Raw genomic sequence first — 12,270 nt, forward strand, 5'->3', positions numbered from 1 at the left:
GGGACTATCCACCAAGATGATCTAATAATTGTAAATATCTATGCTCCCAATATTGGAGCAGCCAATTACTTAAGAAAACTGTTAATCAAGATAAAGAGTCTTATTGATATGAATACACTAATCATAGGAGATCTTAACACGCCTCTCCCAGAAATAGACAGATCATCAAAGCAGAAAATCAATAAAGAAACAAGAGCATTGAATGACACATTGGACCAGATGGACCTCATCGATATATACAGAACATTCCACCCTAAAACAACAGAATACTCATTCTTCTAAAGGGCACACAGAACCTTCTCCAGAATAGATCACATACTGGGTCACAAATCAGGACTCAACTGATACCAAAAGACTGAGATTATTCCCTGCATATTCTCAGATCACAATGCTTTGAAACTGGAGCTCAATCACAAGGTAAAGTTCAGAAGGAACTCAAACACCTGGAAGCTAAAGACCACCTTGCTTAAGAATGCTTGGATTAACCAGGAAATCAAAGAGGAACTGAAACAATTCATGGAAACAAATGAGAATGAAGACACTTCGGTCCAAAACCTATGGGATACAGCAAAGGCGGTCCTAAGGGGGAAATACATAGCCATCCAAGCCTCCCTCAAAAAAATAGAAAAATCCAGAATACACCAGCTGTCTCTACACCTTAAGGAACTGGAGAATCAACAACAAATCAAACCAACTCCAAACATAAGAAGGGAAATCATCAAGATTAAAGCTGAGATCAATGAGGTAGAAACCAGAGAAACAGTAGAACGTATCAATGAAACTAGAAGCTGGTTTTTTGAAAGAATCAATAAGATCGATAAACCATTGGTCACACTAATCCAAAAGAAAAGAGACAAAGCCCAAATTCATAAAATTATGAATGAAATGGGAGAGATCACAACTAACACCAAGGAAGTAGAAACAATCATCAGAAGTTATTAACAACAGTTAAATTCCAATAAGCTTAGCAACCTGGATGAAATGGATGCATTCCTGGAAAACTATAAACTCCCAAAATTGAACCAGGAAGAAATCGACAACCTGAATAGACTAATATCTAATAACGAGATTGAAGCAGTGATCAAAAACCTCCCAAAAAACAAGAGCCCAGGACCTGACAGATTCCCTGGGGAATTCTACCAAACTTTCAAAGAAGAAATAACACCTATTCTCCTGAAACTGTTTCAAAATATTGAAGCAGAAGGAAAACTTCCAGACTCTTTCTATGAAGCCAGCATTACCCTGATCCCCAAACCAGGCAAAGACCCGACCAAAAAGGAGAATTTCAGACCAATATCACTGATGAATATGAATGCTAAGATTCTCAACAACATCCTAGCCAACAGGATCCAGTAGCACATTAAAAAGATTATCCATCATGATCAGTTGGGATTCATCCCTGGGCTACAAGGATGGTTCAACATTCGCAAATCAATCAATGTGATATAACAAATTAATATGAGAAGAGAGAAGAACCACATGGTCCTCTCAATTGATGCAGAAAGCATTTGACAAAATCCAGCATCCATTCCTGATTAAAATGCTTCAAAGTATAGGGATAAGGGAACATTCCTGAACCTCATCAAATCTATGAAAGACCCATAGCAAATATCATCCTCAATGGGAAAAAGCTTGCAGCCTTCCCGTTGAGATCAGGAACAAGACAAGGATGCCCACTTTCACCACTCTTGTTCAACATAGTATTAGAAGTCCTAGAAACAGCAATCAGACAACAAAGAGAAATAAAAGGTATCCAAATTGGCAATGAAGAAGTCAAACTCTCTCTCTTCGCAGATAACATGATTCTTTATATGGAAAACCCAAAAGACTCCACCCACAAACTACTAAACTCATACAGCAATTCAGCAACGTGGCAGGATACAAAGTCAATGTGCAGAAATCAGTGGCTTTCTTATACACTAACAATGAAAATACAGAATGGGATTAGAGAATCGATTTCATTTACTATAGCACCAAGAACCATAAGATACCTGGGAATAAACCTAACCAAGGAGGTAAAGGATCTGTATTTGAGGAACTACAGAACATTCATGAAGGAAATTGAAGAAGACACAAAAAGATGGAAGACCATTCCATGTTCTTGGATCGGAAGAATAAACATTGTTAAAATGTCTATACTGCCTAGAGAAATCTATACTTTATACAAAATTCCACCGGTATGCTTCAAAGAGCTGGAGCAAATAATCCAAAAATTTGTATGGAATCAGAAGAGACCCCGAATCGCTAAGGAAATGTTGAAAAACAAAAATAAAACGGGGGGCATCACGTTACCTGATTTCAAGCTTTACTACAAAGCTGTGATCACCAAGACAGCATGGTACTGGCACAAAAACAGACACATAGACCACTGGAACAGAGTAGAGAGCCCAGATATGGACCCTCAACTCTATGGTCAAATAATCTTTGACAAAACAGGAAAAAATATACAGTGGAAAAAAGACAGTCTCTTCAATAAATGGTGCTGGGGAAACTGGACAGCTATATGTAGAAGAATGAAACTCGACCATTCTCTTACACCGTACACAAAGATAAACTCAAAATGGATAAAAGACCTCAATGTGAGACAGGAATCCATCAGAATCCTAGAGGAGAACATAGGCAGTAATCTCTTTGATATCAGCCACAGCAACTTCTTTCAAGATATGTCTCCAAAGGCAAAAGAAACAAAAACCAAAATAAACGTTTGGGACTTCATCAAAATCAAAAGCTTCTGCACAGCAAAGGAAGCAGTAAAAAAAAACAAAGAGGCAACCCACGGAATGGGAGAAGATATTTGCAAATGACAGTACAGACAAAAAGTTGACATCCAGGATCTATAATGAACCCCTCAAACTCAACACACACGAAACAGGCAAACATATCAAAAAATGGGCAGAAGATATGAACGGACACTTCTCCAATGAAGACATACAAATGGTTATCAGACACATGAAAAAATGTTCATCATCACTAGCCATCAGGGAGATTCAAATTAAAACCACATTGAGATATCACCTTACACCAGCTAGAATGGCCAAAATTAACAAAACAGGAAACAACGTGTTTTGGAGAGGATGTGGAGAAAGGGAGCCCTCTTGCACTGTTGGTGGGAATGCAAGTTGGTGTAACCTCTTTGGAGAACAGTGTGGAGATTCCTCAAGAAATTAAAAATAGAACTTCCCTATGACCCTGCAATTGCACTCCTGGGTATTTAATTACAGATGTCATTAAAAGAAGGGCCATCTGTACCCCAATGTTTATAGCAGCAATGGGCCACAGTCACCAAACTGTGCAGAAGCTTTTGATTTTGATGAAGTTCCAAAAGTTCATCTTCACTTTTGTTTCCTTTGCCTTTGGAGACATATCTTGAAAGAAGTTGCTGTGGCTGATATCGAAGAGATTATGGCTATGTTCTCCTCTAGGATTCTGATGGATTCATGCCTTACATTGAGGTCTTTTATCCATTTTGAGTTTATCTTTGTGTACGGTGTAAGAGAATGGTCGAGTTTCATTCTTCTACATATAGCTGTCCAGTTTCCCCACACCATTTATTGAAGAGACTGTCTTTTTTCCACTGTATATTTTTTCCTGTTTTGTCAAAGATTATTTGACCATAGAGTTGAGGGTCCATATCTGGGCTCTCTACTCTGTTCCAGTGGTCTATGTGTCTGTTTTTGTGCCAGTACCATGCTGTCTTGGTGATCACAGCTTTGTAGTAAAGCTTGAAATCAGGTAACGTGATGCCCCCCGTTTTATTTTTGTTTTTCAACATTTCCTTAGCAATTCAGGGTATCTTCTGGTTCCATACAAATTTTAGGATTATTTGCTCCAGCTATTTTCAATGTAACAGAATTCATTGTTTATGCACCACACCCAGTGCTCCATGCAGTACATACCCTTCTTGATACCCATCACTGGGCCAACCCATTCCTCCACCTCCTTCCCCTTTAAAACCCTCGGTTTGTTTCTCAGAGTCCATACTCTCTCATAGTTCACCTTCCCCTCTGATTCCCCCACGCCAATTTTTCCCTTCCTTCTCCTAATGTTCTCCATGCTATTCCTTATGTTCTACAAGTAAGTGAAACCACATGATAATTGACTTTCTCTGCTTGACTTATTTCACTCAGATAATCTCCTCCAGTCCCATCCGTGCTGATGCAAAGTTTGGGTATTCATCCTTTCTGATGGCTGAGTAGTATTCCATTGTGTATATCGACCACTTCTTCTTTACCCATTTGTCTGTTCAAGGTCATGTCTACTCTTTCCACAGTTTGGTTATTGTGGCCATTGCTGCTATGGAAACTGGGGTGCATATGGCTCTTCATTTCACTACATCTGTATCTTTGGGGTAAATACTCAGTATTGCAATTGCTGGGTCATAGGGTAGCTCTATTTTTAATTCTTTGAGGAACATCCACACTGTTTTCCAAAGTAACTGTATGAACTTACATTCCCACCAACAGTGTAAAAGCTTCCCCTTTCTCCACATCCTCTCTAACATTTGTTGTTTCTTGCCTTTTCAATTTTTGCCATTCTAATGGGTATAAGGTGGTATCTCCATGATTTTGATTTGAATTTCCCTGATGGCTAGTGATGCTGATAAATTTTTCCATGTGTCTTGTTGGCCGTTTGTATGTCTTCTTTGGAGACGTGTCTGTTTGGGTCTTCTTCCCACTCTTTGACTTGATTATTTGTCCTTTGGGGTTGAGTTTGAGGAGTTCTTTATAGATCTTGGATATACCCTCTTTGTCTCTACTGTCATTTGAAAATATCTTCTCTCATTCTGTGGCTTGCCGCTTTGTTTTGTTGACTGTTTCTTTTGCTGTGCATAAGCTTTTTATCTTGATGAAGTCCTGAATGTTCATTTTCATTTTTGTTTCCCTTGCCTTTGGAGAAGTGTCTTGAAAGAAGTTGCTGTGGCAAATATCATCTCCTCAGGATTTAGATGGAATCCTGTCTCACATTGAGGTCTGTCATCCTTTTTGAGTTTATCTTTGTGTATGGTGTAAGAGAATGGTCAAATTTCATTCTTCTCTCTATAGCTTTCCAATTTTACCAGCACCATTTATTGAAGAGACTGTCTTTTTTCCATTGGATATTTTTTCCTGCTTTGTCAAACATTAGTTGACCATAGTGTTGAGGGTCCATTTCTGGCTCTCTACTCTGTTCCATTGGCCTATATGTCTGTTTTTGTGCCAGTATCATGCTGTTTTGGTGACCACAGCTTTGTAATATAGCTTGAAATCAGCCAATGGGATGCCCCAGCTTTGTTTTTCTTTTTCAACATTTCCTTCATGATTTGGGGTCTTTTCTGGTTCTGTACAAATTTTAAGATTATTTGCTCCTGCACTTTGAAAAATGCCTTTGGTGTTTTGATCGGGATGGCATTGAAAACAGATTGTTCTGGGCAGCATAAACATTTTCACAATGTTTATTCTTCTGATCCATGAGTACGGATTGTTTTTCATCTTTTTATGTCTTCTTCAATTTCTTTCATGAGTGTTCTGGAGTTCCTAAGGTATAGATCTTTTAACTGTTTCTTTATGCCCACTCTCATCACTGTTGTTCAACATAGTACTAGAAGTCCTAGCAACAGCAATCAGATAACAAAAAGAAATAAAAGTACTCAAATGGGCAAAGAAGAGGTCAAACTTTCTCTTTGCAGATGACATGATACTTTATATGGAAACCCAAAAGACTCCATCTCCAAATTACTATAACTCATACAGCAATTCAGTAATGTGGCAGGATACAAAATCAATGCACAGAAATCAGTTGCTCTCTTATACACTAACAATGAAACAGTAGGAAGATGTGTTTTGTAAATGAAAATATGCTCAGTGAAATAAGTCAATTAGAAGAAAACAACCATGGTTTCATTCATGTGTGTAATATAAGAAATAGTATAGAGGATCATAAGGAAGTGAGGAAAACTGAATGGGAAGTCATTAGAGAGGGGACAAACCATGAAAGACTTTTGATTTTGGGAAACAAACTGAGGGCTATGGAAGTATAGGTGGTGGGGGGAATGGGGAAACTGGGTGGTGGGCATTAAAGAGGATATGTGCAACTTATGAGTTATGAACAGTAATCTGGAGCTTAGGATGTACTATATGTTTTATTTTTTTATTTTTATTAACATATAATGTATTTTTTGTGTCTGGGGTGCAGGTCTGTGAATCTTACACAGTTCATAGCACTCACCATAGCACATACCCTCTCCAACGTCCACAGCCCAGCCACCATATCCCTCCTCCCCCTGTCCCCAGCAACCCCAGTTTGTTTCCTGAGATTAAGAGTCTCATGTTTTATTTTTAAGAGTCTCTTGTTTTATTTTTCCCTCCCTTCCCCTCACAGCCCCCTCACCTGGTCTCTCAAATTCCTTGTATCAGAGAAATCACATGATAATTGTCTTTCTCTGATTGACTTATTTTGCTTAGCATAATACACTCTAGTTCCATTCACATCATTGCAAATGAATAAAATTATGAATTAAAGGGGAGAGGTCATGACTAACATCGAGGAAATAGAAACAATCATTAGAAATTATTATCTACAACTATATGTCAATAAATTTAGCAACCTGTAAGAAATGGATGCATTTTGGGAAGCCTATAAACTACCAAGACTGAAATGGGCAGAAATTGACACTCTGAGTAGACTAATAACCAGTAGTGAGATTGAAGCAGTGATCAGAATCCCCCCAAAAAAGGGCCCAGGACCTGATGAATTCCATGGGGAATTCTAGCAAACATTCAAAGAAGAAATAATACCTATTCTACTGAACCCCTTTCAAAAAACAGAAACAGAAGGAAAACTTCCAAACTCATTCTATGAGGCCAGCATTACCTTGATCGAAAACCAGGCAAAGAACCCATTACAAAAGAGAATTTTATCACGAGAGACTGTGGACTCTGAAAAACAATCTGAGGTGTTTGAAGTAGCGGGGGGGTGGGAGGTTGGGGTACCAGGTGGTGAGTATTGTAGAGGGCATGGATTGCATGGAGCACTGGGTGTGGTGAAAAAATAATGAATACGGTTTTTCTGAAAATAAATAAATTAATTTTTTAAAAAAGAGAGAATTTTAGACCAACATCCTTGATGATCACAGATGCAAAAATTCTCACCAAAATACTAGCCAGTATGATCCAACAGTACATTAAAAGGATTATTCACCACCACCAAGTGGGATTTATTCCTGATCTGTAAGGTTGGTTCAACATCTGAAAATCAATCAATGTGATACAAAATATTGATAAAAGAAAGAACAAGTGCTTTGGAGTCTCTTTCAAATCATCTCTGCTTCTCATTATAAGAGTGGCTGCCTCCAATCATCTCAGTCTTAGCATAGGGGGATTTCTGTATAGTTCCAGGTATCTCCAACTATCTTGCATAAAACCAGCCTACCACTCCCATCCTGGTACTTTCCTTCAGTTGAAAGTATCATCTCCAGAAATACTTTCTTTTTCAATCTTTTATGATTTATACCTTAGACAATGTTGACACAAATTTACTCAATCCCATTATTTATGATTTATAGAGAGTGGTCAGATAACTCAGAAGGGAATATGAGCAGGTGTAGTTGACTTTGGTGAGAGTGTGAAGTAAGAAGACCCCAGAGTTTGTCACTTTTAGGAAAAGGAGACATGTTACAGTACTGGGGACCAAGAATACATGCACATAAGGGGTGCTGAGGTCCCTTGGCAGGGTTGGGTGTATCAAGGAGCAACATTAGCGGCATCCAACCTCTCCTAGAACTTCATCTTTATCAAATGAAGTTACTGCATCAAACACCTGTTGCAGTTCTCCTTAAAAATTATTACTAAATTCTTTACTGCACAGTTCCATTTCTATTCCCATTCCTGAAATAGCTCCAGATTGCCCCTCCTTTCCAAAAGCATGAAGTGATTTCTAACTGGTTTAGTCAGCTGAACAAATAAAACAATACTAAACTGTTTTCCTCTTCCAGATGAAGAATTTTAAACTCTTCATATCTTCGGATGTGTTCCTTGAAGCCTTCTTTGCCTCACCTGGCTCCTCTTACCACAACATTTGGGAAGTGTGCAGATTCCAGCCTAAATGGACCCCAAGGCTGCCATGAGCACAACAAGCAGCTTAGGTCTTTGGATCTTGCTTTGGAATTTTGAGGAATTAGTGGTCACTGGCTCTTTTTCATGCACTCCACAGTGGGTCTTAGTCCCAGAGGACAAGGGGGTGTTAATTGGGGGCAGTTAATATCCAAGGGGAGTGTTAAGATTGTGTGTATGGGAGGGTCAGGAAGAGAGGAAAGCTTCAGTATTTTTTTTTTTTTTTTTACTTTAATCCAAGTAGTCAAATAAAGAATTGGTATTTGTGAATACCTTCTAGGATCCAATTTCAGGTTATATGTGGTTGAGAGTAAAAAGATAGGAAACACCATACGGTCCACCAAAATCTAACTGGGGAGATGTGACATGCACACCCAAGAAAAAGAACAGGTAAGTCTATATTAACTTGCTAATCTGAGTCATGGCTTCCACGTGGTGTACATGATATGAAAAAGAATAGGCATACAAGAGCTGTAGGTAATTCATCATATATTTTGTAGGGCCCAAAATGTGTGTTGAGCAATTTTAATTAATACTCTTAACAGATAAAAGAGTAAATTCCCAGTACCTCCACATATCATTAAAATTCTGTACTTTAAGGGCAATTTGATTTTGCACGGCTTCTCTTACAATGGTCTCTATGTTAAAGGTCACAAAGGGTGCATAGTAAAAGATATCTCTAATGCTCCAATTAAATATAAGAGGTACTATTCCTATTCTCTGCTTTCCCATCCATTCCATAGATAAGAAAACAGCCTCAGAGAGGTTAAGTAATTTGCTCAAGGTCAGCCAGCTACTAAATCTGCCTTGCTCCAAGGCCCATGTTCTTTCTTTTATTCCATACAACCTCTGGAGGTTGAACATAAGTGGAAGCAGCAGTATTTCAGACCACAAGGCTAGTCTAACTAGGTAATAATAGTGACCCTCCAAGCATGTGAACATTTAAGGAGTGTGCAAGTTTAGGCCTGGAGTGGTTGGAGGAGTTGGAGGCTGCGGGCTCCTACTATAAGGCTATTTGGGTGCTAAATAGGATAGGATAAAATAGGATAGGACAGAAAAATAGAACAGACTAACATCATAATAAGACTCATGGATATTATTAATCAGCACTCTGTTGAAAGAACAAGGAAAAAAGGAATTCCAATAATAGATGAATTTTTGATTCATTTATTGATCCTGGGCTGTTCCAACAGCTTTTTGTGGCATCAAATTACCACTACCAGCTAATGTCAACTTTCCTAATTTAACTGAAGAGAAGCATATCTAACTCTAAACATTGGATTTTCACATGGCAGTGCTATTTAATGATAAACACTGGCTCAACTGAATCCAGTGCACACTCTTCTTTGAATTCCATCTAGGATCACTTATAAGAGAACTCCCAGTAACCCTATATATTGGGATATGAGGCAGCCTCATTCTTTTCTTTCCCAATGCTTGGTATAGGCAGAAGCACTGTCAGTGTAAGCATCCAGCTGGCAATGGTACCTGTAGGTGGCCAGTGTCTAGATATTACAACATTTTAAAGAGTTCTGCTCTTACAGTCTAATGTCTTATTTGATATTCACAAGGAGACTGGAATTACACAGCAATGACAATGCTACCACATTTTAAGACAAGGAAATGAAGGTCCCGAGAAGTGAGGTTTTGCCCACGTTTACACAGCTGGGCAAAACCTCTCTCCATGTGTGGGTTATCTCCACCCTTTTTCTCCCCTCTTCACCCTGATCTGTGACCTTCCACTGACTCCAGGACTCCCCTTGTTAAAATTCTATACTAGTCCTACACATTCTTCCAATACCCTTCTTGCATGTGTCTCCATGTTTACCTTTCCCTGAGGCTGATTTTTGTAACAGCTTCAAAAATACTTGCTGGCACTATACTTTAACACTTGAACACATACTAGGTCATTTAAGTCTCTATTGTTTGCATATATTTTGTTTTCCCACCAAGTCTGTGTCCATAAAAGTTCCATATGTGTTCCTGGTGTAGTGCTTGGAACCCTAAGTTGCTCTGAGTCAGTGAGAAGGCAATTGCTACTGGAGCAAATCTCTATCTCTACCATAAGAGATATGGGGTCCCCCAGAGAGTGAAGATTGTTGCTGAAATGTCTATTGCATTCTCTATTAGGGGCCCTGCCTCCCCCTCCACCCTGAGCTGGGGTTCCCGAAAGGCAGAGTTAGGCTTTCTGCTCTGTGCTTCCCCAGCTATGTGTGTTCTCAGGTAGAAGGTAGTGTGAGATGTTGTCTCACACCTGTGTCATCGGCCCCTAGAGCTTCTGGAGTTTTGCAGCAGGCAACCTGACTGTGGTTTTGCAACAAGGCCTGGCACCTAAGTATCAGTGGACATTTTTGATCAGTACATGAATGAGTGAGCACAGCTTATAGGCATCTCTTTTGCACTCCTGGTCAGGGTGCACTGAAAGGAATTCTCCGTTTCTTTGTCTTGCTCAGGTCCTTACTCTTAGCATCCCTCTTATTCTATTACCATTTTTATACTTCCTGGGTTTTTTTCTATGGCATATGTATATATTTCTCTATATATGTGTACATATGTGTGTATGTGTGTATATACATGTATTTGGGGGGAGGATGAGTGGTGGAGTTGTCTCAAGGTAGCCCAAAGAGACAAAAATATGAAGAACAGTGTTTTTATGAAAGGGCTGGGACCTCCACTCTGGAGAATGCATGTCCCCCATGACAGCATGACAGAGCCAAACAAGCAAAGAGAGAAAGTCTGCAGTGACTACATGACTTTCTAAGTGAGAATCACTTTGAAGGAGTATGTGATAATGAATGTATTTTTAATTCTTGTTTATACTACATACTGTATTACTGCCTAGGAAATCAGAGGACTACTGATCTTAAAGGCAGAGAGAGTGTACATTGTTCCAGAACTAGGAATAATCCACATACAAATGTTGATGGTAAAGTTGCTTAAACACTCTTGCCAGAGGCACAGGAAAGCAACCACATGCCAGCATCCCTAATCACCAGCAACAAAACTATAATGCTTGTAAAAACAGAAAAGCTAATCAGGTAAAAGGGTGACTCTCATGAAGGAATGAAAAACAGACAAACAAACAAAAAGAGCATGAGGATGGACCTGGCCCTAGTCCTTGCAGCAAGCTTGCTGATACTTTAAAGAATACAAGTATAAAGAAGCTAACGAAATCATTAATAGGGAAGTCTGCTATTATTTATTTAAACAAATAATAGATTTTATTGTTATAACTTAATTAGAAAGATAACAAAATCCCTCAAGAAAGGTGAATGACCATACTTAAAAGGAAATTCTGAAATTTAACCTTTTCCCAGATTTGTTCTTGACTTAGTTCCATTTATGATCCAAACGCACTTAAGAACTAAAGAAATAGTAGGAAGTGTATTTACCTTCAGTTCTGAAGCAGGAACTTCCTGGCTGAGATGACTGAGAATGAAAGAGGTTTGAAAGAAAAGCAAGCAAGTGGGCCTTGGGCCGGAAAACACCAGAACATATGCATCACTGGGAGAGACAGTTAGTTTGTTATCATAACCTTGAAAAAATGTCATTATGAAGTGAACTGCATATTTCTGGTAATGTGAAGTTAGAGAAATGGAAAGAAACAATTAGATGAGTACATAATTTCCATGGCCTCAGCTAGACAAGGTCACTTCCAATGTTTATGACAAGGTTTATGGCATATTATGGAATTGAGACCTTCCTCCTTTTTTAACATCATTTAGAATACACTTAATTTTCAAATTAGTGAGTTCAATAAATAGGTTTTGAGGAAATGATTTTGGAAGAATTCGTTCGAAAATCTCCATCAAACTTCTCAAGACATCTTGTGAACATTGGCTTCATTCATCTCATTAAGAAGACGAAAATAACCTTATTGTTCATATTTCACAAGTTCAAACAGTGAGACCAGGGAATTGTGTGTTCAAGGGCACTTCATGGAGCATGAGCCAAGATGAGGAAAAACACTCATGTTCTGCCAATTCTTCTCTGTCATAAAACTGCACAGAATCCATCATCAATCATTTCATTATTCAAAGCAAGATTATTTAGGTACAATAAATTAGATTTTTGGTTTTCTGTTTGCCAAAACTTTCAGGGCAGGAATACTGTTGGTATCAGGCACATGACAACCTGCATGTTTAAATGCAGCCTGGAGTCAAGTTTTGGGATGTACTAGGGC

The sequence above is a fragment of the Mustela lutreola genome, chromosome 11 (genome assembly GCF_030435805.1).
Source record: "Mustela lutreola isolate mMusLut2 chromosome 11, mMusLut2.pri, whole genome shotgun sequence".
Lineage (NCBI taxonomy): Eukaryota > Metazoa > Chordata > Mammalia > Carnivora > Mustelidae > Mustela > Mustela lutreola.